Genomic DNA, 26861 nt, shown 5'->3' on the forward strand with positions numbered 1-26861 from the left:
CTAATGATAAGGGGCAATTTTGCGTGGCCAATCAACCTAACCTGCACATTTTTGGATCAGATATAATAAGGTTTCTGCCCAAGAAGGTCTGAAATCTAATTTCAATGGTGCAGTTTAGCAGGGCCATTAGCTGCAGGCACAAATCCCATCGTGAGTGCTAAATCTCGTGAGAGCCAAGAATGAGATCTGCACCAGCAAGATTTCAGATCACAATCTTCTCAGTCTTCCTGGGCTCCCTCCCTGATGATGTCAGACTGCTCCCTATGCCCCATTGCACCAGAGAGTCTCTTTCATAAACCAGAAGGGGCTCCACTCCTTCAATGTCCAGCTGTGTGTGGAAACCAGGTGCACTTCATGCAAGTATGTGTCCATTTTTCCAGGCAGCTGGATGACAGCTTCATCCTCTGTCAGTCCCAGATCCCTGAAATCTCTGAGGGAAATCCCAGCCTACAGGGATGGCTCCTTGCGGACAAGGGATATCTCCTCAGTTGATGTGAGTGCTGGGGCCATATACCACTGTGGAGACCAGTTACAATGAGGTACACAGTGCAACCTGATCTATCATCGAGTGGTGCATTGGCCTGTTAAAGATGCGGTTCTGCTGCCTTGACTGGTCGAATGGGGCCTTACAATATGGTCCTCAGAGGGTCTCCTGCATTGCTGTGGTATACCCTCTACAACATTGCTCCAAAGGAGCTTCCTGAGGATGGCCTCAAGGGAGGACATCTGTTCCCAGATGAGGAAAACATGCAGGGAGACATTGGGGAAGAAGTCATTGAGGAATCTGAGGATGGTGCACTGGGAAAGGGTGCTAAAGATTCCCTCACCAACTCTTGCTTTATGGATGAAGGCTAGCTTGCTGTCCTACAGTGTGACACCGCTCTGACCCCTCTGCGACCAGGAGATGAAAGTGGCTGAGATCTCAATCATCAGGGTGCTGAGGCTGGGGAGCCTGGTCACTGCAGGATGGTGACGATGGCTCACTGTGAGGAATGGCCTGTGAACCTCCGCAGCTACAGCTTATGTCTATCTCCTGTCTGTCTGCGTCAGCACACAGACAGGAGATAGACATAAGCAGTGTGTCTGAGTGAGGGTCAGTGTAGCATTCCACTGTCCCTTAGCTCTATAGGAGGACTAGGGGTGAGAATCTAAAGTTCACTGAATCGTTTCTGAATCCTATCTAAATCCTACCACTGTGAATGAAACATTCACACTGAGAGGACCCAGTGAACTGCTGTGTCCAATAGGGAGATGCACCACGCTATTGGGAGGACAGTTAAAGAATTTATGGTGTTTAAGATGGTGAGCAAAAATAATATTTAATGTAGTTGCATATTAAAATGTGGCAATGACCCCAACTACTAGTGCCTAACTTCACCCGTGTCTACACTGTGCACTGACAATGACTTAGCCTTGTGAGTCTTCCTACTGCATCTAAGGATACACATCAGAGGTTGGGGCAGCCTGCTGCCTTCCATGCCCTATTACCTGAGATGCCTTGACAGGCGTCCTCTGGATGGCTGAGACCTAGAGGGCTCTGGACAACTTTTGGGTGACCAGAGCACCCAGAAGAAACCCATGCAGACATGGGGAGAACATGCAAACTCCACACAGACAGTAACCCAAGCTGGGAATCAAACCCGGGCCCCGGTGCTGTGAGACAACAATGCTAACCACTGTGCCACCGTGCCATCCTGCGGAGGGTGCTGTGGAGAGTCTGCTTGTGGATGGTGCTGGAATTTACCAGTGCTGCCCCTGTCTTCCACATTGGTTCATGTTCTTCCAGTGGGTCTCTTGTCAGATTGAGGGTAGATTGTTGCCCTCCTCTCCTCCGTGGCATCCACCATTCTGGTTAGGATCTCCTCAATGAACCAAGGGGCAGGTTTCCTCACTGCCATTCCTCCTAGCCTGAATTGCAGCAAGTGCTGTGGAGCCATTTAAACACAGTACCCCCTTAATTAAAGGATTCATATGATCCTTGGGCATGGTGTTTTTCAGGTGGTGAAATTTTTTTTTCCAAAAGTGCCTAAAAATTGTGATTTGCATTGCATCACCGGGTCTGATGGGAATTGCACTGGTTTACTCGTCGAATGTAACCCTTAACTAGATTTTGGGAAAATTTCTCCCAATGTATTTTAAATATAATTTGAAGGCTTCCCTGCCGCATCATCCCTTCACATCTGAAATTCTCCCTCACAAACGTGATGTTACATTGGCAAGGTTTGCAACTGCTATATAGGAATAAGTTTTTCACCCATTTGTAACTTTCTGCAGAGATAAATGACCCCCATATAGTATTTTCCTATGAAACCGACCCCTGATGACTTGATGCTTTTGAACAGCATTTTTCATTTCATTACAAAGTTGTTAACAGGAACCTGAGCATAATATAAATTGTGAGCAATCTTTTGTCTGGAACAAAACTTGGTCAGAGGTTTCAAGATTTTATCTCCAAAAAAATGTAATGATGGCTTTCAAAACATGGCATTATTGCAGTTTTATTGAAGAGGTAAAAGAATTTGTAGTAATAACCAATCAAACCTGAGTGTTAAATGTTAAGAAAAAGTTCCAAAAGCAAGTAACAATTCAATATAACATTTATTTATTATTCTGTAGGTTACACATCAACTAACTTACAGATCATCCAATCCATCAAGTTTGCTGCACCATATTATTAACTAAAATAACTTCTTACATTTTTAAAAAATTACTTGTAGGATCATAAAAATAGAAGCATAGACTTCCTACAGTGCAGAAGGACGCCATTCAGCCCATTGAGTCTGCATCGACAATAATCCCACCCAGGCCCCACCCCTGTAACCCCACATGTTTATCCTGCTAGAAACCCCTCACACTAAGGAGTAATTTGGCATGGCCAATCAACCTAACTCACACATCTTTGGACTGTAATTTGTCATTGTAATTTGACTACAGAAGAATAGTGTGGATCATGCTTATCCTGATACTTATTATTATCATCCAGAGTGTTCTGTAAAATGTCAAGTAGACTTTGAAGATTTTCTGAGAAACTTTCAGAAAACCCAGTAAAGCAATATTTTGTTTCACTGGTCGGCCTGCAGAAATGGTTTCATCAGTGAAAATATTTGTGCAGTATGCTAGATAATTTATCGAATAATAGTGAAGAACCTCATTTGCCTGAGAGTTTCAACATAGTGAAGTGAAAAAATTTGCATAGGTGCTTGGGGAATAAGTGGTTCATTCAGACAGCACTCCTACAGATTTGCTGAATGCTCCTGCATCGCTAAAACTGCAAACCTTTACTGAACCCCCAAATGTGTACCATTTGTGATGGTACTATGCCTTTAAGAGGTGTATTTTGATCATGTTTCTCTGCAGGATGTTTCTAGCAGACCTTGGAATTTATTGGCACCATGTCGTCTGTAGCTGGTGTCCTTCTATTGTTACTGGAGCAGTATAATTGATATCATGTTTATTTTTAATCTGGGTTTATGCAGTGTTCTGCAGTTTTAATGTATCCCCTGGGATTGCTGAGTGGAACTTGATTGAAGTTGATTGACAGGTCAAGTCATATGGCTAGGGACTGCTATGCTTCACAGAAAAGTCCAATTTTTAGTTTTGTTTCAGTTGCTGCTAGAAAATGGTAGAAGAAGGCAGCGTCTCCATCTCTCACTCTCTCTCTCCAGAGGCCTTTTGAAAGTTCCAGAACTGGGGAGCCTCAGAGAATTAATCCAACGTTCAGAGGTTCACAGCAGGTGTTAAAAAGTTGAAGATCCAGCATCATAGATATGTAGCTGTTAAGAGTTATCCTGTGTCAGGTTTAAGTTTCATAATTGGTAAAAAAGAACTATGCTAATCCTTTTTGCCATATTTTAAATGTGCTCTTAAATTAACTTTGTTTGTTAAAAGCTTCCTCATGGGTTACTTTAATCATATCTGAAGTGAATCACGTTAGCTTAGGGTCTAAGCTAACTTCATAAACCACCTGGAAGTTTCTGGCCCAGGTTTTAACACATTGACATGACAAACTACTAACTATGATAGAAAACAGACCACAATGGCGATGAATTAAGTTCTGTGGTGAACCCCAGTTTTCCAGCACTGTTTGCCCTGAAGGGTTATCCTTTTCTTTGTCCAGATATCCTTAAATGCTTCCAAACAATATTACAAAAGGCATGAATAATAAAGTACCAATACTGGCAAATCCAGCAGAAGGAATGAAATAATAACAATAAGGATCTCATATGAATTGGAATGGACAAGAAGTTATGAAGTGTTCTGAGCTAAAAATAATATTTAGACATGTATTAAAGAGAGCTGTTGATCCTCATAACAACCTACTTCAAAACCTTTCAAATATTCATATTTAAAACTCATATCTTTGAGGCTTAATAGTCTTTCTCGGTAAAATCTCAATGTGAGATTAAACTTTAATTCTATTTATACAAGAGGTGCCTATAAAATTTATGAATAAATGCTTTAATGATAGTTTTCAGTGTTTTAAGGTTTTTTTCCTCTCAACAATCCTTGACTGTATCAGCTTTAGTAACTAAACAATAATTGTATCTTGGCTGCACCTTAGCTATCCAGTGCCTATTCCAACAAAGCAATGACTATTAGGTAAATTTGAGAGTACTTTATCTGAGAGTAAAACATCAATTTCTCGTGATCTGATCTACTGTGTGAAACATATGTTTTGCTTTCTTTATGGAGTCATTGAAGAGTCATAGAGTCCCTACAATGCAAAAGGAGGCCATTCGGCCTATCAAACCTGCCGCAACAAAGATCCCATCCAGGCCCCATTCCCACAATCGCCTATATACTACGTTAGTCCCCCCACACTGTTTAGCATGGCCAATCCACCTAAGCTGCACATCTTTGGATATAAAGACTATTTAAATAGCAGTCTACATATTTATTTATATGCCTCCCATCCACCAGAAACCAGTGTTGTTGCAATGGAAATGTTTTTCTTTTCTACTCCTGCCATTGAAATGGCTGCTGGGCCCAATACAGGACTTTTAATAAGGCTGTTCATAATGTCAGTGTCATAATTTACACTGATATGAATTTCCAACAATATCCATGTCATCATTGAGACTGCTTATTTTGCTCTCAGTAGCATTGCCTGACTTCACCCATCTGCTGCCAAAATCTTTATCCATTCGTTTGTTACCTTTAGACTTGACAATTCCAAACCAATTCTGTCCATGTTCCATTCTACCTTCCGTAAACTTCAGGTTATTCAGAAGTCCTGCTCACTTATTGTTTCTGTGCTCACTGACTTACTCAGGATTCCAACCAAACAACACGTCAATTTTGAAATTTTCATCCAGATTCTCAAATCTTTCATGGCGACATACGAATTAGAGGCCGGAGTAGGCCACTTGGCCCTTTGAGCCTGCTCTACCGTTCATTGAGATCATGGCTGATCTGATACTAACCTCAATCACGTTGCTGCCTACCCTGGGTCACCTTTCTCACCTTTGCTTATCAAGAATCTATGTCTTTCTGCCTTAAAATGTTCAAAGACTCTGCTTCCATCACCTTTTGGAAAAGAGAGTTCCAGAGACTCATAATCCTCTGAGAGAAAAAAAAATCTCCTGATCTCTGTCACAAGAAGGATGATCCCTTATTTTTAAACAGTGACGCTTTGTTCTACAAGAGGAAACATCTTCTCCACATTCAGGATCTAACATGTTTTAATCAAGTCATCTCTTCCTCTTTTAAACTGCAGCGAATGCAAGCCTGTCCAACCTTTCGTCATAAGACAACCCGCCCATTCATAGTATTAGCCTAATAAACCTTCTCTGAACTGCTTCCAATGCATTTACGTACTTCTTAAAATAAGAAGATCAATAATGTACACAGTACTCTAGATGTGGTCTCACTAATGCCCTGTATAGCCAAAGCGTAACCTCCCTACTTTTGTATCCAATTCCCCTTGCAATAAACAATAACATGCTATTAACTTTCCTAATTACCTACATACTGGCCTTTTGTGATTCATGCAATAGGATCCTTAGAACTCTCTCTATCTCAAAGCTCTGCAATTTCTCATCATTTAGATCATATTTTTTTTAATTTTTCCTTCCAAAATGGGCAATTTCCCAACATTGTATTCCATTTGCCAGGTTTTTGCCCACTCACTTAACTTATCTGAATCCCTTTGTAGCCAACTTCTGTCCTCTTCACATCTTACTACCCTCTCTATCTTGCAAGTCAGACTCTTGCACCACTCAGTCCCAAAATTACACAGTAAAATGTTTCTGTGGACTCTGCTTAGACCAATAGTTAATGAAGTGTGTGTGATGCATGGCCCCCACAGTACATTCCTGAAATGATGAACAGGATCTGATGTACACTGAGCACCATTTGTACAATGTTGGGAAATTGCCCATTTTGGAAGGAAAAATAAAAGAAGCGTGTTACCTAAGTGATGAGAAATTGCAGAGCTTTGAGCTGGAGAGAGTTCTAGGGATCCTATAGGAAGAATCACAAAAGGCTAGGATGCTAGTAATTAGGAAAGCTAATAGTATGTTATCATTTATTGCAAGGGGAATTGGATACAAAAGTAGGGAGGGGTTATGCTTTGGCTACACAGGGCATTGGTAAGACACTCACTTAATTTGTCCATATCCCTTCATGACTTCCTGCAGCCATCTACACAACTTCCTGTTCCCCCTAACTTGATCACACTGGTATGGTATAGGTCAGACTATGTAAGGGTGACAGATGTATTTCCCTAAAGGATATTATTGAACTTCAAGCTCATTTTTACAGATTTTGTTTTCCTAAATATTTGAAACTGAATTCAAATCTCAACATGTCATGATGGGATTTGAATTTATGTCCTTTAGATTATTAATCCAGTTAGATTGTCAATACGGTTCAATTATTAAAACCTGCCAATAAGGATAGTGCAGTAGTTATCCGGCATACTAATCTTTACCTTGCAGATGCTGAATGCCAACTCTCAGATATATCTTCCTACCTCTCCCTGGACCCCACCTGTGAACACCAAGCTATTGTTTCTAGCACTGCCACTTACCTCATCGGTTCTGGGGATCTTCCCTTGTCAGCCTCTAACCTCATCATCTCTCAACGCTGCACAGCCTGCTTCTAACTGCTTACCAAACTCCACAAACAGGACTGCCCTGGTAGGCCCATCGTGTCAGCCTGTTCCTGCCCCATTGAATTGATTTCTTCACAATTTCATCCTCTCTCCCTTGTCCAGTCTCTTCCAGGTATAGATTAGTATGCCTGATAACCACAGGGAGAGGTAGGAAGATATATCTAAGAGTTGGCATTCAGCCTCTGCAAGGTAAAGATTAGTATGCCTGATAACTACTGCGCTATCCTTATTGGCAGGTTTTAATAATTGAACCGTATTGACAATGTAACCAGATTAATAATATAAAGGACATAAATTCCTCCAATGCCCTCCTTCATATCAACAATTCCCCGTTTCCAGGTCCCAACTGCCTCCTCTTCACTTTAGGTGCCCAATCCCACTGTACCCCCATCCCCACCACGAGGGCCTGAGGATTCTCTACTTCTTCCTCGAGTAGAGGCCTGAACAATTCCCACACACCACCACTTTCCTCCACTTAGTTGAACTTGTTCTGTCACTGAATAATTTTACCTTTAACTTGTCCTACTTTCTGCAAATAAGATGTGTGGTGCGTACCTGCATGGTCCCCAGCTCTGCCTGCTTTTTTGTAGGGTATCTGGAACATTCCTTGTTTCTGTCCTATTCGAGGCCCGCTCCCGCAATTCTTCTTCCAGTACATTGATGACTGTATTGGTGCTGCTTTATGTTCCCATCTGGACTGAGAAAGTGTATTAATTTTGCTTCAGAAATAGTGTCTATTTCCGATACTTCCCTTCTTTGACTTCTCTGTCTCCATTTCTGGTGATAGACTGTCTACCAATATTGATTACAAACCCACTAATTCCCACAGCTGCTGCTCCTCACATCCCACTCTCTATAAGAACTCTATCCCATTCTCCCAGTTCCTCTGTCTCTTTTGCATCTGGGTCCAGTGATACCATCTTTGAAAACAGCGCTGTCTGCCTTTCTCCTCAACCAAGGATTTCTCTGCTCTATGGTTGACAGGGGGACCCATCTCCCACCATCTGTCTTTACCTTTCCTCTCCCTCCAGAATCAAGATAATGTCCCCTTGTCCTCATTTTTCACTCTGCCAGTCTACGCATTGAAAGGATCATCGTCTGCCGTTTCCACCAACTCCAACATGATGCCACCATCAAACACATCTTCCCCTCCCCTCTGCCTCCCTCTGGCTTACTCCTCCATCACCCCCAACTCCTCATCCCTTTCCCTTGTAATTGCAGAAGGTGCAACACCTGCCCCTTTGCTTGGCCCCCTCTTCATTGTTCAAGGGCTCAACACTCGTGTTGCTCCTCCTCCAAGTTGGTCTACTGGATTCGCTGCTCCCAATGCAGTCTCCTCTACATTGGGGTGACTAAACACAGACTGGGTAACCGCTTTTCTGAACACCTTCACTCCATCAGCAAGCATGACAAAATTTTCCCATAGCTTGGTATTTCAACTCAGCATCTTGCTTCATGCCCCCATGTCCATCCAAGGCTTGTTGCAATGCTCCAGTGAGGGCCAATGCAAATTGGAAGAACAACACCTCATCTTTTGATTAGGCACGTTACAGCCTTCTGGACACAACACTGAGTTCAGCAACTTTACGCTGCGAACTTTCCCCTCCAAATATGTATTAAATATATGTATTATCACAACCCAGAATCAAGTAAGATCATTGGCATCAGAAAACAAAATACACATCCTGTGCCTACATTGAAAGCAATGGCTTTCAGCAAGCTAAAATACATCAAGTTTATTCTTATCATCTTAATACAGCGCCCACCATGGTCCAACTGCTAAGTTATAACGGGTCAGTAGTGGGTCCTACATTAGCAACACCTACCTAATGTTGGGTGGAATTCTCCAGCTGTTCGCCTCTGCTGCCAGTGAGAATGGAGCATTTGGCGTTCCTCCAAATCTCTGTTCACTGCAGTGGGATGGGAGAATCCCAGCTGTGGGTGAGGTTGGAGAATCTGGCCCATTGTCAGCAAGGAGTCTAAACTCTTTTGATGAAACACGTTTAAATTTAATTCATTTTTTTGGCATTGAGTAGAATGTTGATAGGCAGCCCATTATAGACAGAAAATCATACCATGGGCCGTGTAATGTTAAAGAAGGGACTGGGGATGATAGATAGATGACTGAAAGGTGTAAGATTGCCAGGTGTGAGTAGGGTGGTCAATTATAATCATCCTATAATCATCTATGTGGCTCAAAAAACGCCACGTAGACTGTATTTGCATCTTGTCACGCCTCTTCCATTGAACCTTTTAACTGATTATGGCTGTTTCCTTTTTTGTGTGATTGTCTGGCCCAGTGCTCAGCGAGTGCATTGCTGTCTTTTACCAAAACACAGAGCAATCCGTGGAACCATGATTTGTGGGCATAAATGAGGTTTTTTCCTGTTAAACGTTGGCAAGTGGCAGCTCTGGGCACACTCGGAAGGAAAGTCAAATCTTGCAATTATGGTCTTATTATTGCCCTACTCATGCTGAAAAATGAGCTGAAATTCAAATCTTTTGTATACATTTCTGAACAATAAAGCAGTGAGCATGGTATAGGATATTACTGCCTGTGTAAGACAAAGTATAATCACTCCTAATAGTCATTAACTTTCCTCTAGATGCCAGGAATTTGTGCCTGATTTTGCACTGGGGAGTTAATTAATTATGCATAGATAAATTATTTACCTGAATCACGTATCTGGTTTGGAACTGATTCACCCGTCTTGCCAGCACCTAATGGGCTTGTAGGTCCAGGCATCAAATTTAAATGCTGCCCTCACTCTTTCCAGATTCTTACAATCACAGCTATGATTATACTTGTTTCAAACTGTTACCCCATCTCATTGCATCTTCTTTAACTTAAATCTGGGGTGAACAGAACATTCTACATATAATGGATGAACAGTTTTAACTTTCCAATGCAGATCATTTCATTGCATATTTCACTCCATTTTAGTAAGATTCTCATCTTGGTTCTTTAAAGACTGAATTTAATTGGGCGGGGGGGGGGGGGGGGGGGGGGGGTGGTGGTGCTGGGTGGGGGGCACATATAACTTGCTGTCCCACCCTCAGAAGAATTGTCTGTTGCAAGCTAACCAACTTTAATAAACGGCTGCCCCCAGGCCTTAAGGCTGGGACTTGTGCCCCTCAATGGAAGGAAGTCCTTTCCTCAAGAGCTGTTAGCTGATGAGACAGATTGGCAGTTATCACAGTCCCAGCATGCCAAGGGAAAGCAATGGGCGTCGCTAGGGCAGTAAGGAGTCCTATGAGGATTGAAGATGGATACTGGACTGAGGTAAGTCTGGGATTTGTGGGTAGGAAGAGATCAGGCACCAAGGAAAGGGGCAAGGTGTGTTGGGGAGAACATCTTGGAGGTCAGGTGGAGAGGCACAAAGTGGAAGGGAAGTACGATCTTAGGATGATATGCTTCTGGTCTGCAATGGGCACCCCCAAAGCAGGTAACCCTCCCCTTCCTTCCTACTTTGGTGAAAAAGCGGTCTGACTACTCTGGTCCACCTTCCCAGCATAATATGGTGGTGACAACAGAATGTGTGGCCCTTAATTTTGAGCAGTTAAGGGCCTCAATAGGGCTAAGAGAAGGTGGGCTGGCTGGTACCTTATCTACCAACTGTATTAAGGGGGACAGCTTGGAGGTGGGCAGGAAGGTGGTGGGGTAGCTCTGCTGTCCTATGTTACATTGCCCAACTTCTCGAGCATGTTCACTGAGATGGGGGAGGGTTGTAGAACTCATTCCATCCTGCAAATCATGGAATCCCTTTTGAATATCCTGTCATGTGCTATAAGCTAATGACCTCATCATAAATATTTTTCCAGACAGTTGATTTCTGAGCTTATTCTTGGCTGTTCTCTGATGCCAAAGAGTTATTTTGCTTTTCAAATAGCCCATCTACAAGGACCTGAAAATCAGTTGCTCCATCATTGTGTCCAAAACCTGTTTAAACTGTATTAACCTGCTTGACCTTTTATACCATTTAAACATCTTTTAAGTCGCTTGTGACAAACAAGTATTACTGCCAGTGAACATTCAATGGCCAGTTTTTAGACTTTGTGATTAATAAATACACGTGGCAAGAAGCTCCCAGAAGGAAATCTAGCAGAATTTACATTTGATTCTTTTCATTCTGAATATGATTTGATCTTGTTTTGTTCTTCTCTCCCATTCTGGAGTGAAATGCCTGTACAAGTTTGGCCTTTATCTTACTGTAAATACTTGCTTTCTGGAGATTGCAAATGCTGATTTTCTTTCTCTCTGAAAAGCTTTCTTGTTTAATTCATACATTGAAATCCAATCCACACTATCGCAAAACAATCTTCCTTGAAACGAAATACCACAGTTCATGGTCAGTTCAGTAATTCCAGGGAAAAAAAACTTTTCGTGTAAAAGGGATTCACTGTAACCTAAAGTTCCATAAATAGTTTGTTTTCCAACTCCTCCACATTGATCATAGTTACAGCAAACACTCAGCTTACTGAGGTATCTCTTGTTGTGCTGTGATTTGTACATAAAGCAGGTATCAGTTTCTTCAGCAAAGGGGTCGGGTGCAATTCAAGAAGAATTACATTTTGTTAATGTAAGGCACTGTCAGACTGGACACTTCATCATAGGAAGGACATTAGACTGCGTGTTAACACATGTGGAATTAAAATTTCAGTTGGGTTCCTAGGTCCGGATCTTACTGGAGCAGAACATGTGGCCATTTAGTTACTCTTTTATCTGCACCCTTCAGCTGAACAATATTTTGTCATGTAACTTGCTGGAACTGTGAGCTGACATCAATGGCCAGAAATCATGATGAGCAAAAAAAAATTCTAAAGTAAAAATAATGGAATTCAGAGCCTTTTCTCAAATAAACTGAAGTATGAAGGAATGGAAGTGATGTTACAGTCATACAAAGCTCCAGTTATACACTATTATGATCACCTGCAGGAGTTGTACGCACCCATCCTTCCCCACACTGGGAGCAGACTGACAGGCAATAGAGGCATAATATCAGGTGGGATAACCGGATTTACTGCTGTGCCTATCATCTGCCTACCTCTGCTGGTATTTTACCAATGTCAGGATAAGTGGTGGGTGCCCTCCTGTCCATGGACCAGTTGAGGCCCTTACGTGGCCAAATAATAGTTACTGTAAAGCCCCTTTGCACTACCATTGGTATTTTACCAGCACCGAGAGCCCACACCTCATAGCAAATCTGCCAGATCAACCCCAATGGCTTGCCTGTGGCTTTGCAGATGTGGGAGGTGTTCCTTCTAGTTCAGACATTCTGTGTCCCATGGAGGATCCTCAGTGGTAAAGATTGCCCTTGCTTGAAGATCCCTCCTCTCTCCACCACCCACCAAGCCTTTCAGTCACCTGCCCCTATTCCTTACCACACCTCCCTGTCTGACCCCGGTGAGTCCACCCCACTTGCCTTTATTGCGGATCTCCAGCAATGATCCTGCCCAATCGCAGTGTTCTCAGTGGCTACACCCAATGGGACTGCTGAGGCAGAAGAGCTGGCAGCCCTCTGAATGGCCAGGAGTTCTAGAAGGTGGAGCATCCTGAATCAGAGTGACTCAGCCACAACCCCAGGCAATAAGAATTGCCTGAACAATGCAAAATTCAGTCATGGTTTCCAGAGCTGTCAGAAGCAGACTTGCCCTTGACTTTGCAGGCAGTGGGCCAAGCCACCAGCTCCATGTTAAACCTGTGCGACTGTGTAGACGCCAGGGATTGCACTGTCTCTCCCTAGTGCTGTCAGTGGCTTCTTTGCATCACAAGGTGCTAAGCAGCCATATGACGAATCACATGCTTTCAGCTACCTTCCCTTCTTTTGGTGCATACCTATAAAAGGGAAGTTGCATTAGTGCACTGCAGGCTGCTGGATAATGACTCTGGAATAATTTTGGTCGAGTGAGGTGTCGCACCATTGTAGGGAGAGGACTCTCCCCTTCAGAGGGGGGCATTCGCTGGGGGCACTGGTCGGCCAAGAAAGGTGCCATGTTTCTGCTGCTCAGGAACAGTTAGAACATCAGAATGGGAGTAGGTGATTAATGCCAGAATGTTGCCTCTTGTAGCGTAGAAAGACGTGTGATGTACCTGCATTCAGTCACCTTCAGTGTTGAAGGTGACTGAATGCTGCTACCCACCACTCACACTGCTCAGCGCACCACATCACCTTCACTCACCCAGCAGCATACCCTGGCACTCAGGAATCCTGTCTAACATTCTTATATTATACCTCACCAACACAAAATCTTCCAATTATGCCAACCCACACAGATTAACGCTCAGTTTAAGATGCTTGGCAAAATCAATTATATGGCTAGATATAGTCTTTAGATTCAAAAACATTTTCCCAGACTTGTGGAGGATCTCTCCCATATCTCTTCACGCCCCACAAACCTACAGCTTATCAGCTATGGAGGAGACATGACCTAGGTGCATGGTACAAGGCTTTCATCATACAACAAACCACCATGACAAATACTTTAACCAAGAGATTGACTGGTGATCTGTACTGTTCCTGACAGTCATGGCTGATGATTTCTCAAAGGTTTCATAGTCAGAGGGTATAATAGATGCAATGAGCCATGTGCCACTACCATACTAATTCTTGAATCCTATTTTAGATGCCTGGGTAAGTCCAATACAATTGTGCACTACTGCTCTGTGAGACTTACGGTTGCAACTTGAATAGTTTCAGGCTAACGGGTGGCTGATTTATAACAGAAATAAGGAGGAATTACTTTACTCAAAGGGTCGTGATTCTATGGAATTCACTACCCTGGACTACAGCAGATGCTGGAATACTAAACAAATTTAAAGAGGAGATGGATAAGTTTTTAATCAGTAGCAGTGTGAAGGGTTATGTGGAGGAAGGTGCAGATGAGGCTGGATTGAGATCAGTCATGATTGTACTGAGTGGTGGAGCAAACTCAGGGGACTGAATTGCCTACTCCTGCTCCTAGTTCTTATATTTGCAGCTTTCTGCATAATATTATGATGAAGAATGATTTGCTGCTTGTGTAAGGTGAAGCTGATAACAATTATGGAGGATCAAAGGAAAAATCTCCCTCCCCACTGCATCAGGAGGGCACAGCGGAAAGAGAGACTTCAGAGAGGGCTGTCAACAGAGAAAGAAGAGTACAACTGATATCCCAGTATTTTCTATGAACAAAAATTCCCTAAGCAATATAATTCTATTTTTGGGTAAATGAAACAAGAGTAAAACTAATTGAAAATATTCTGGGTGTTGCATAGATCATCATCGCATAGATCACAATTAAAAAATTACTTTGACATTCAGTGACTGATCCTGGATATAAGGATGTTCTAAAAATGAAGGCCATGAAACACAGGCACCTTTCCTGCATATTACTTAATTCAGTCTGATATAATCTTTCTTTTTATTTTGTCTTTATTCTGTATTATGTGAGAGAAACAGGTCAAAGAAGATAAACAGCTGTGAAATTATGAAAATAGCTGTACAAAGGAAGGAATGGATGAAATACCACAAATGAGTTATGTAAATAGATTAAAGGGTATGGAGATGCAGATGACAAGGTCAACTGGTTCCTGAATGTCAATTTTAGAAGTGTTGGTCACATTATTTGTGCATGATTCAGGTTTGTGTTGTCTATTCTGTGTGCTGTTATCAATGTTTATGATCTCCATTCTGGTGTTCATATGCTGTATACGGTGGTATACATTTTTGCTTTCTGGTTGGTGCCCAGATCAGAGCATGTAGTTCAGATGTTGTTGTTAACCAATGGTTGGCATTGTGCACTTTGCTCTATGTTCATTACAGGAACTTCACTCTGGGGTGAGCAACAAAAGTTGGGCCTCTCCCGAGGACAAATAATTACTGACCAGGATTCTTTTTTGAGGTGCCCCTTTACTAGACAGGAAAATTGTTCCCTGCCTGCCCCCCCATTGTGCCTGGAAGCTGAAAGCTGACAGATGAGTCAAAGTCGGCAATGCCTTGAACAAGGCTTTTAATCAGCCTAACTGGCTGAGCAACTCGTGGGGTAGTTTTTGGGCCATGCCTAACAGCATTCCTGACCACAGAAATTGTGCCCATCGTGACTAAGATAATCTGGTCTCATTCTTTTCTCTACAGTGTTACATCTGAAAATGCAATAAAGAATTTTGGTCTTGCAACATGATCCCTCCCTTTCCTGAAATTGTTCAGTCTTGCTAGCATATAGTTTCATGGCTGTTTATTGGTACTTTATCCATGACCCTAGGCATAAAGAGCATCACAGTTCCTATTCCAGATCTGACTCGATGTTCAAATACCTTTTTAAAGAATGATTATTGCATCATATTACTTAAGTATTAATGGCATAGATTCAAGTTATTCTTCCCAACAAGTCCATGCGAATGTTTATGCTTCTAGTCAAAAACTAAACATAGAACATTACAGCATAGTACAGGCCCTTCGGCCCTCAATGTTGCACCAACCAGTGGAACCAATCTAATGACCCTCTAACCTAAACTATTCCAATGTTATCCATATGCCTATCCACTGACCATTTGAACGCCCTTAAAGTTGGCGAATCCACAACTGCCGCAGGCAGGGCATTCCACGACCTTACCACCCTCTGAGTAAATAACCTACCTCTGACATCCATCCTATAATTACCACCCCTCAATTTAAAGCTATGTCCCCTCATGTTAGCCATCACCATCCGAGGTAAAAGGTTCTCACTGTCCACCCTATCCAATCCTTTGATCATCTTGTATGCCTAAATTAGGTCACCTCGTAACCTTCTTCTCTCTAATGATAATAACCCCAAGTCCCTCAGCCTTTTCTCATAAGACCTTCCCACCATATCAGGCAATATCCTGGTAAACCTCCTCTGCACCCTTTCCAATGCCTCCACATCCTTCTTATAATGCGGTGACCAGAACTGTACGCAGTACTCCAAGTGCGGCCGCACCAGAGTTTTGTACAGTTGTAACATGACCTCACGGCTCCGAAATTCAATCCCTCTACCAATAAAAGCTAACACACCATACGCCTTCTTAACAACCTTATCAACCTGGGTGCCAACTTTCAGGGAGCTATGCACGTGCACCCCGAGATCTCTCTGCTCGTCAACACTACTAAGAGTCCTTCCATTAGCCCTATATTCTGTACTCTTGTTACTCTTACCAAAGTGAATCACCTCACACTTTTCCGTATTAAACTCCATCTGCCACGTCTCGGCCCAGCTCTGCAGCTTACCTATGTCCCTCTGCAAACTGTAACATCCATCCTCACTGTCTACAACTCCTGTGTCATCAGCAAATTTACTAATCTATCCTTCTACACCCTCATCTAGGTCATTTATAAAAATGACAAACAGCATTGGCCCCAAAACAGATCCTTGAGGTACACCACTTGTAACTGAACTCCAGGTTGAATATTTCCCATCAACCACCACCCTCTGTCTTCTATCAGCTAGCCAATTCCTGATCCAAACTACTAAATCACCCTCATTCTCATGCATCTGCATTTTCTGCAATAGCTTACCATGGGGAACCTTATCAAACGCTTTACTAAAATCCATATACACCACGTCAACTGCCTTACCCTTATCCACCTCTTTGGTCACCTTTTCAAAAAACTCGATAAGGTTTGTGAGCCACGACCTACCCTTCACAAAACCGTGTTGACTATCCCTAATCAATTTATTTCCCTCTAGATGATTATAAATCCTATCCCTTATAATTCTTTCCAAAACTTTGCCCACAACAGAAGTAAGGCTCACTGGTCTATAATTCCCAGGATGGTCTCTACTCCCCTTCTTGAACAAGGGAAGAACATTTGCTATCCTCCAGTCTTCTGGCAGTGTACCTGAAGCCAATGACGACATGAAGATCAAAGCCAAAGGCTCTGCAATCTCCTCCCTAGCCTCCCAGAGAATCCTAGGGTAAATCCCATCTGGCCCAGGGGACTTATCTATTTTCATACTCTCAAGAATTGCCAACACCACCTCCTTATGTACCTCAATCTCGAATAGTCTACTACCTGGTATCACAGTAGTCTCCTCGATGACACTGACTTTTTCCTGCGTGAATACTGACGAAAAATACTCATTCAGTGCCTCTCCTATCTCTTCAGGCTCCACGCACAACTTCCCACTGCTGTCTCTGACTGGCCCTAATCATGCCCTAACCAATCTTTTATTCTTGACATACCTGTAGAAAGCTTTAGGATTTTCCTTGATCCTATCCGCCAAAATCTTCTCATGTCCTCTTCTAGCTCTTCTTAACTCTCTCCTTAGCTCCTTCCTGGCTAATTTATAACTCTCCACTGCCCTAACTGAGCCTTCACGTCTCATCTTTACATAAGCCTCCTTCTTCCTCTTCACCAGAGATTCAACTTCCTTCGTACACCACGGTTCCCTCGCTCGACCACTTCCTCCCTGCCTGACAGGTACATATTTATCAAGGCCTCGCAGTAGCTGCTCCTTAAATAAGCTCCACATTTCAGATGTTCCCAGCCCCTGCAATTTCCTACTCCACCCTATGTATCCTAAATCTTGCCTCATGGCCTCATAATTACCTTTCCTCCAGATATAACTTCTGCCCTTCGGTATATGCCTATCCCTTTCCATCACTAAGGCAAACTTAACCGAATTGTAGTCACTATCACCAAAGTGCTCACCTACCTCCAAGTCTAACACCTGGTCTGGTTCATTACCCAGTACCAAATCCAATGTAGCCTCACCTCTTGTTGGCCTATCTACACACTGTGTCATGAAACCTTCCTGCACACATTGGACAAAAACTGACCCCTAAAGTCCTTTCCTCCCTACCCAACTGCAGAAGGCTCCACCTACTCCACCCCCTACTCAACAGTCGAAACCTCCAAACTCCTCCCCTCACTCAACAACTCTCATACCCAAACTTTCACCTTGGGATCACAAGAGGTCTGAGGCATCAAATGGAGTCAGACTAGTTTCACGCTGACTTCCCAATGTTTGGCACCTGATTCACTGCAGTCAGGATTCAGCTGTTGGGTCCTGACAAGTGGGAGCGCTGTTTCAGCACTCCCTTCAACAGCTGTCTCACTTCAGCAGCAACATGGCAAAAGTTCCTGGAATCAGAGGTGGAGAGGTTGGTGAAAGCTCTGGAGGAGTGGAGGGCAACTCTCATTCAGAGAGGCTGCTATCAGCCCAGGTTGCAGAAGTATGGGAAGCATTGGTCTAGTCAGTAAACACCAGGAGGGCAGGCATGCAGTACCGCAGGAAGATGAATGACCTGCTCTGATCTGCAAGGGTAAGTGCCAACTTCCCTGCCCCCAGCATCCCTTAGGTCCCTCTGCTATCTCACCATAAACCCCCTCAATTCCAATGCACCACCTTCTAACCTTTGTCATACAGAATCCCCATCAGAACCACCACCCCACTCTGCAGTCCACATCACACCCCCTGATTGACCCATGCCCACAGATGCCATCAGCTATCGACCCCCTCCCCCCCCACCCCATCCCCATCCTAGTCAGGCCAACCAGTCTGTCTTCATTGTGTCCCCATAAGCAAATATTGCCATCAACACAAGGGAGCAGGCGAAAACCGGCAGGCAAATTTTTAATAAGATGAGGATTTACAATGGTTTCTTCAATTGCTAAGGAGCCTGCAGTTTAAATTGCCCACTAGTACTCATTGGCAAGACTGCATGGCATTTTGGTGAACTGTGCTTGAGTCAATGTCCTCTCCTAACAGTGACCAGCTGATTCAATATAGACAAGTCACTGCTGAGGATTTTCAGTGCTACTTAAAGGAATGTCACCTTTTATTGTTCATTTCTTGCTGGAGGTTTGGGGAGGATTTTTGAAGAACACAGAAAGGTTTCCTGGGATATGTTGTCTAGATTTCACCAACACTATCAGCATTTATTCCAACAGTCCTCTGAGGAATTCCCTTAAAGAGACTGACTGTTTTGTTGTCCTATCTAATTTGAGACCACAGAGGATTCATTGGCAGAAAAGGCTTGGTCTAGGGGATCCCCCTCAGTTTGGGTGAAGAATGGGAGAAGGACGTGACCAACAGCTGCTGTAGGAGAGAGGGACAAGAGGGACGGAAGGCATCCATCCCCATGTGGGTACAAAGTATTCCGCCTTCTATGGATCTCCATTGCTGCACATGAGAAGTTGTACATTTTCTCACTAGGTCCCTGCACCATTCTGAAACTTGCCTCTGTGTGTCAGCAAGCACACTCTACACCTTCAGTGGAAATACAATTGTTTCTCAAAGACAGTTTCCAATCTGCACCTGTATGTTTTAGTATCTCCAGATGATTAAAATTAAAATTGTGTGCCAAAAAACAGAAGTATTTGAGGGTCACCCTCAGCTGAGGAGATAGCTAATGGGGGACCAGGGCTAACTGCTAAGGTAATGGCTGATGATGTCTGTGCGGAGGCCTCAGACCGAGGGGGAAAACCCATTAAAATGAGGCCCACTCTGCCACCAAGAGCATCACTGAGTACTCAAGATGTGGTTCTGCTGTTTGGACTGCTCCGGTGGGGTGTTACAATAGAGGGTGGCATTGATAGTGGTCGTTGGCTGTGCACTCCACAACCTTGCACAGTAGCAAAGTGACATGGTGGAAGAGGAGGAGGATGAACAGGCAGCCTCATCAGAGGAGAATCAGGATGGCGCAGAGGCGGAGGATGCCAAAGAAGCTGAGCATCTGGTGACCAGAGTCCGACAGGAACTTAGGATCAGGGAGGCCCTCACTGCCTCTAAATCCGAGGTGTAGGAGATTCATGGTCTGGCAGATCAATCCCCACTGACCCCTGTTGTTCATATCCTGTCTTGCCTGGTCCCTTGTTCCCCTTATCCATCATACTGGTCTCCTTCATGATCCCCGTCCCCCCCAATCCATCTGTACCATCCTCTCCTTTCCTGCTCCTGCAACATTCCTCCCAGTTCCCCCTTCCAAAGGTCGATATGGCATCACACCAGAGGGATAGGCCTGGTGTCACTAGATTTCATTGCAAGGCTATAGAGTGAAGACACCTTGCTGTGAGGAAAGCTGTGATGCTCCTCAGCATCTGAAGACTCCAGCCTTTCTGATGATAGCCCACATACCTCCAGGTTCATCTTTGTTGGAGCGAGGGGTTCATTCAATTCCACATAACAATAAGGAGTTGGGGGTGGGTACGCTTAAGGCTGAGATCTTCAGGTATGAGCTGGCAAGGCTGTCAGTGGCAGGTGCCTCACACTTTTGCTCTGAAAGACTCCAGTTAGGAATGAGTATGGAAGCCCTGTGGGGCTATCAGAGATCCAAAGAAGTCAAAATAACCTCCCTCCCTCATTCCCCTCCCCTTAAGGGACAGATATAACTTTGATAGGCCAGTCGGTATGGAGGGACATTTGTTTATTAGTGCTAATGTACAATAGGTGTTCCCTTTCCCCTAACTACAAGTGAGAAACTTCACTCATGTCTACTTAGGGGTCATCTACCTTCCTCTCCTCCTTTGAGCCATTTTCACTCTCGTTTCATTAAAAAATCTGACCTTTGAGGATACCACCATCTACCATCTTCCAGTCTGAACAATAACCATTTACCAAGGCTTGCTGTTTTCTGTCTTTTAGCCAATTTTGTTATCCAAGTTGACACTGACCCTGCTATTCCATCAGTCTTTGTTTTGTTAACCAACTTTTTTCTGTTTTACTTAGTCCAAAGCTGGTTTAAAATTCAGCAAGATAACATGAATTGCTTTCCGTCCATCACCCTCCCTAATTCATCAAAAAATTCAATTCAATTAGTCGAAGACATTCGGCCTTTTACAAACCTGTGCTGGCACTCCTCAATTAGCTCAAACTTTTTCAGATGCCTGTTGAAATTTTTCTTGATTCTTGTTTCTAAAACTTTACCCACCACTGATGTCAAATGTATATTTTCCGATGTATGTTTTGTGGTTGATGTTCAATTACTTTGTTCTGTGGTTGGTGATTGGTTTTTTTGGTTCATGTTATATATGCTCCTTTTAGAATTACTGCCATGTAATCTGGCTGATGTCCCATGGTCTGTATGTCATGATTAATATACTGTCATGTTCACAGATGGTAAAAAATCCAGAGACAACATGAGAAAACATGTTTTACACAGCGAGATACTGTGATCTGGAATGCGCCACTTGAAAGGAAGATGGAAGCAGGTTCAAGAATGACTTTCAAAAGTTGTAGTTTAAAAAGAGAATTAGTAAATAATTGAAGGGAAAATATTTGTAGGATTACGGGGAAAGAATAAGGGAGTAGAATTAGTTTTGAAATCTCTTTCAAAGAACTTGTCCAAGTCTAAGGAGCCATATAAACTTCCCTGTCTGTCATGCTATCATATTCCTCTGTTACTTGAAATGTCTGGGATTGAATGTATGGGCTAACCATATATGGCTAACAATGGGCTAAGTAGTAATATGTGCAAGTAGAAACTTTGTGTACTATTGATTTAATCAGCTCAGTCAGGAACCTCAGTTTAAGTTTATTTATTAGTGTAACAAGTAGGCTTATATTAACATTACAATGAAGTTACTGTGAAAATTCCCTCGTCCTCACACTCCAGTGCCTGTTCGGGCACATTTGAACGAGAATTTAGCATGGCCAATGTACCTAGCCAGCGTATCTTTCGGATTGTGGGAGGAAACTGGGGCACCCAGAGGAAACCCATGCGGGCATGGGGTGAATGTGCTGACTCCGCAAAGACAGTCGTCCACGTCGGGAATCAAACCAGGATCCCCGGCGCTGTGAGGCAGCAGTGCTGACCACTGTGCCACCGTGCTACCCAGAGCTATTAATCACAGAACAGGACCTTCTAATCAAACTATTCATTAATGTACGGCATCTGAGGTTCAGTAACATGCTAATTTGAGTTTAAACACTACTGGGCTATACAGTGCCCATCTCTACTCAAGGATAGCAAAATCCCTATTTACAAGGTAGACATCGCAGGTAAAGTCAGCATTTATTGCTCATCCCTTACTGCCCTCCAGAAAGTGGTGTTGAATCTGTTTGAAGTGTTGAAGCGTGCTTAGGGTGCAGGTACCCTCACAGCGTTGCTAGGCATTGAGTTCCAGGATTTTCTTCCAGGTTCCCTGTGCTGTGGTTTAATATTCTCCCCTGTTCCCTATGTTCTGTGGTTTGATATTCTTTCCTGCTCTTTGTGCGCGGTTCCTCCCTGTGTTTTGTGTGAGAAATCCAGTCTTGTGACTGCTAAACGGCTGGCTGATTCTCTGAGGAGAATACTTCGCGGTTAACATTGTTTTAATATAGTCGCTCTGAAGCACCCCCCCCCCCCCCACCCCCGGCGTGAGCACATTACCTAATAAGGCTGACGATAGCGAATGCACGAAATCAGTGAAAAATGTGGTCCAGGGCGCCATATATCACAACAATGTGATTCTTTTTTCATGAACTCCCAACAAATCGCAAGGTTAGTCGATCCTGCGGAACTCCAAGAAATCTCAGACTGGCAAGATCCCTGCAGCGGGAGCAGCCGCGGTCTCTCAGTTCTCTGTGAGTAAAAAGGGAAGCTCCATTTCCAGAAACAAATACCAACTTATAACTGGTTAAAGTCATTTTTCTTTTGTTTCTTATTCGAACCAGATCAAGCATCTTGAAAATAAATAGGTTGTACTCTGTTTTTAGTATCATCTATCTCACCAACACAATCTCAGCACTCAGTAGCCGGTGCATGGACTGTGTGAATGAATGGATGAGTTTTTACCTGGACTGAAACAGCCAGGTTTCAATCTCGCCAGCGCCCCTGAGATAGAAAGTGCTGGAGAGTTGGGAAAACTTTTTCTATTGTGGTTATGTATTCTGTGACCTGTAGCGGTGAGGATTAAGAATTGACACACACACATATGTCCTCATTAGTAACCAGAACTGTTTTGGAAAGTTGCAGCGCTGACAGTCATGAGAGGGAAGTTTTGATTTGACACATTTAATTTCTGGCGATGGCTGGAATTCATAAATAACCTGTAGCTGCCCTTAGTCAGAGCAGATCACATCTTGTCCTGTTGGAGGCTTTAAACCGGAGGAGAGAGAGAAAGAAAGAGGGAGCATCAACTGCTGGGGAAGAATGAGGCAAACGGCAGGCTACCCAAGCATTTCATTCTGCGACTGGTCAAATGGAGCATGTGGAAGGGAATTGTAGTGAGCTCGCTGTCTCCGTCTCTCCTAATTGTCGGCAGTGAAGGTGCATCTCCTCCGAGCCAGCCCCCAGCCTGCGTGCGTGGCTACAAAGCGGCGGACAGATTGAAGAGTTCCCTGGAGCTTTCTCTCTGCAAGGTTAGTGTGCCTGAACATCATTGCAGTTGTCCCCAAGCAGCCGCTCCTCTTAACTGAGTCTTCCCTCCCGGAGGAACGATTGCACTTATCCGTGATACCTGGAACAAGGTATTGTGCAATCCGAAATGTAATTCAGCCAGTGAGAAATGTGTGGGGTTTTTTGTCATCGATCCAGCTTCTCATTGTGGGTATACTGTTCATACTGAGCGCTTTGCAGAATTACAGGTCTTTGTGAAAACGTAGACAGTCTATCTTTATTAATATAACATGCTGCGGGATAAACGCAACAGGTCTGGCAGCATATGTGGAGAGAATTTATGCGTATGACTTTTCTCTCAATCTTTATATGGGTAGCAGTAGCTAGAAAAAGCTCAAGATGAGAGAAGTCTGAGTGCTTTTATACCTTTCCATTACTGTGTTGCGTGTTTGCAATGAATTCCACTACAGGAAGACGCGCATCTTTAACAATGTAAAAGGATGAGGATTCATGTCATGTTGTCCTGGAATTAGATTTGAACGTAAACAGTGAACAGTACTGGGTATAACACACTCCTCATCCAACTAGTATAGGGCAGGTGCAGTGACAGAAAAACATACTTAGAAAACAGTTCATCGCTGATCGCTGAAGACAAATCTCCATCGTAATGTAATTAGCTTCCGGTGGCACAGTGGTAAGCACTGTTGCCTCACAGCGGCAGGGACCTCGTTCGATTCCTGCTTCAGGTCACTGTCTGTGTGGAGTTTGAACATTCTCCCTGTGTCTATGTGGGTTTTCTCTGGGTGCTCCAGTTTCCTTCCACACTCCAAAAAAATGTATGGGTTAGGTTGATTGGCCATGATTAAATTGTCCCTTAGTGTCAGAGGGATTAGCATGGTAAGTACAGGGATAAGACCTGGGTGGGATTGTTGTTGTGCAGACTTGATGGGCCAAATGGCCTCCTTCAGCACTGTAGATTCCATATTCAAAATGGGAACCCTGACAAATGAATGATTCAATTCCTTTCGATACCACCAGGAATCTTGGACAGCGTATTAATATTTTCAAGTTCTCACTTGCAATGAATAAGCGATGAATGCCATCTTGAACATTTATATACAAAGCATAAATATGAATCATTTCATAGAGCATTTCTAAGAACTAACATTTGAGCCAGTAACAAGCTAAACACTGAACAAAATGAAAATTGAAATAAATATTGAATTTAGAGGTCAGTTTTTCTCAGTGATTACATCACATATTACAGTGAAGGAACTTTTACTTTGGATTTGTTTGTAGATTTGTGTTTATATTTGCACCTTTCAAAACATTTTCCACTCTTTTGATTTCACTGTGCTCCATAAATTTCTTGCCTGAGAAAATAGTAAAGAATTAGGGGCAGTACAGTGGCACACGGGTTAGCACTGTTGCCTCACAGTGCTGGGGACCTGAGTTCGATGCCATCCTAGGGTGTGTCTCCCCGCGTCTGTGTGGGTTTCCTCCAGGGGCTCCAGTTTCCTCCCACACTCCAAAGATGTGCAAGTTAGTGGATTGGTATGCTAAATTGTCCCTTAGTGTTCCAAGATGTGCAGGTCACGGGGATTAATCATGGTAAATGTGTGGGGCGACAGGTTAAGGCAGGGGGTTGGGCCTCGGTAAGATGTTCAGTCGGAAAGTCGGTGCAGTCTTGATGGGCCGAATGGCCCCCTTCTGCAGAATTCTATGAATTACAGTGTTAGATGAAATACACACTGTTCCCCCAACCCTGCCCCACTGATAAAGTGGTAAACTTTCACCTCTCTTCTCTGGCATGATCTCAGCTGTCCTGCTAATGGGTTGTACCCTACACTCCCTCCTCCCTGTGCCTTTCTGTAATACTACAATAATGTCATGTGGGAATAATGTGTCCCCAGATTTATTCTGTTTATTGGGAAGAACAGTGACATACTATTTCTTTGCTACTAAACCACATTCTGTTTCGACTTATGATATGGAGTTGCTGGCATTGGACTGGGGGAAGCACAGTAAGTAGTCTCACAATACCAGGTTAAAGTCCAACAGGTTTATTTGGTAGCACGAGCTTTCAGAGCGTTCACTCACCTGATGAAGGGGCAATGCTCTGAAAGCTTGTGCTACCAAATAAACCTGTTGGACTTTAACCCTGTGTTGTGAGACTACTTATTGTTTTGACTGAGGCAGCCCATAATCTTTAATGCTCATAGTTGGGAAGTGGGTTTTCAAAATGGCTAGCAAAGTTGGCAGAAGACAGGAATCTGTCATTTAGTGTATGATTTGTCTGCACTGTAACCATGTATGAAAAGCCACTGTTACCAAAGTCTTTCTTCAGATCAAGTGCCCAGAAATCAGTCATGTAACAAATCTGTGGAAAGTATATGGCATTTGTCATGTCAAATGTCCAAAGTGTGCTTATTTTTACTTGGTGATCCTTCTCTCATTTAAGCTTTCCAACAGTCTTTTACTCTGATTCAATCCCTTTCTAGGGATCTTGGAAAGGAACAATATTTTCACCATTAGGTTCAATGCCCATTTTTTGTGTTACACACTAACATTGACCTTTATCAGTGTAAAATGCAATCAATGAATTGGGTACAGACGTGGCTTCTCTTCCAGTAAATTGGCCTCCCCAAAGATTAGCTCTTTGGCATAATTACCTGGTGCTGGCAGTGTATGGTGCATGGCATGCAAGGAATGCAGAGGTTAAGGTCAGCATTCTCCAAAACATCATGACTGTTGGTTACTCGCAAAGGGAGACATCTTTCTAGGCTGCATTACAGATGCCTGATTAAACAACCAGGTTCTGTAAGTCCTGCAGCAAACGGTCCGATTTGGAGGAGTGGACATCTATATTCACGGGGTGGGAGAGTGAACAGTCAAAGCAATGGAATAATTGATGTGTGTTACACAATGGTGGATGCATGGGCTGTATTGGATCTTTCCTGAATTCTTGCTGTTACCCAAAGCTTTGGTCACAGTAAAAGTACATATCCTTGAATCTGGAAAAGACAACCTGGAGTCTTCCTAGTCCTTCAGATAAGTCCTGCATTATTGATTGCCCCAGGATGGGAATCTTCAGGTTTATGTGTATTTGCCTGCATTATACTGCACTTGTGATGGTAGAGCACCTGAATGTTGATGGAATGGTAACCTTTCTATTCAAAATGATGCTGTGCTCAGGCATGGCCACATGACTGCAATAAATTACCATGGACATGTAGAAGTGGTAGGAATGGAAGAGTCTTTCTTGCTGCTGGTTGATTTTACAGGAAACATAATTAAATGTTTGTCTCTGGCAGGCAAACAATGTATCATTTAACCTACTTGATACAATTTGGACTCGAGTTGAGAGATGTGACCAATATCTCCCCCATATGCTTGGAAAAAAACAAGTCATGTAAAAGTTTCCAACCATGATAGCTTTCGCTGGCACTCACACAGCTATTATGGTGCTGAAACTACGCTTTCAATTCT

General features: G+C 43.3%; 2 protein-coding genes across 4 annotated transcripts in view; one reads left to right on the forward strand and one right to left on the reverse strand.

Annotated features, from left to right (window-relative positions):
• LOC145350204 (tetraspanin-6-like) overlaps positions 1-26861 on the reverse strand; it is a 136616-nt gene that overhangs the window by 32258 nt on the left and 77497 nt on the right. The window lies entirely within an intron of this gene.
• LOC145350125 (myosin light chain kinase, smooth muscle-like) overlaps positions 22456-26861 on the forward strand; it is a 331906-nt gene continuing 327500 nt past the window's right edge. For 2 of the 3 annotated variants that reach the window (XM_080199060.1, XM_080199063.1), the window contains exon 1: positions 22957-23395. The gene's annotated coding sequence lies outside the window, so the exon portion shown is untranslated. Of the gene's footprint in view, positions 22619-22956; positions 23396-26861 lie in introns of those variants that run through there. The other variant, XM_080199061.1, reaches the window with a different exon arrangement.

This window comes from Carcharhinus amblyrhynchos, chromosome 11 (genome assembly GCF_965287045.1).
Source record: "Carcharhinus amblyrhynchos chromosome 11, sCarAmb.v2.hapA, whole genome shotgun sequence".
Taxonomy (NCBI): Eukaryota; Metazoa; Chordata; class Chondrichthyes; order Carcharhiniformes; family Carcharhinidae; genus Carcharhinus; species Carcharhinus amblyrhynchos.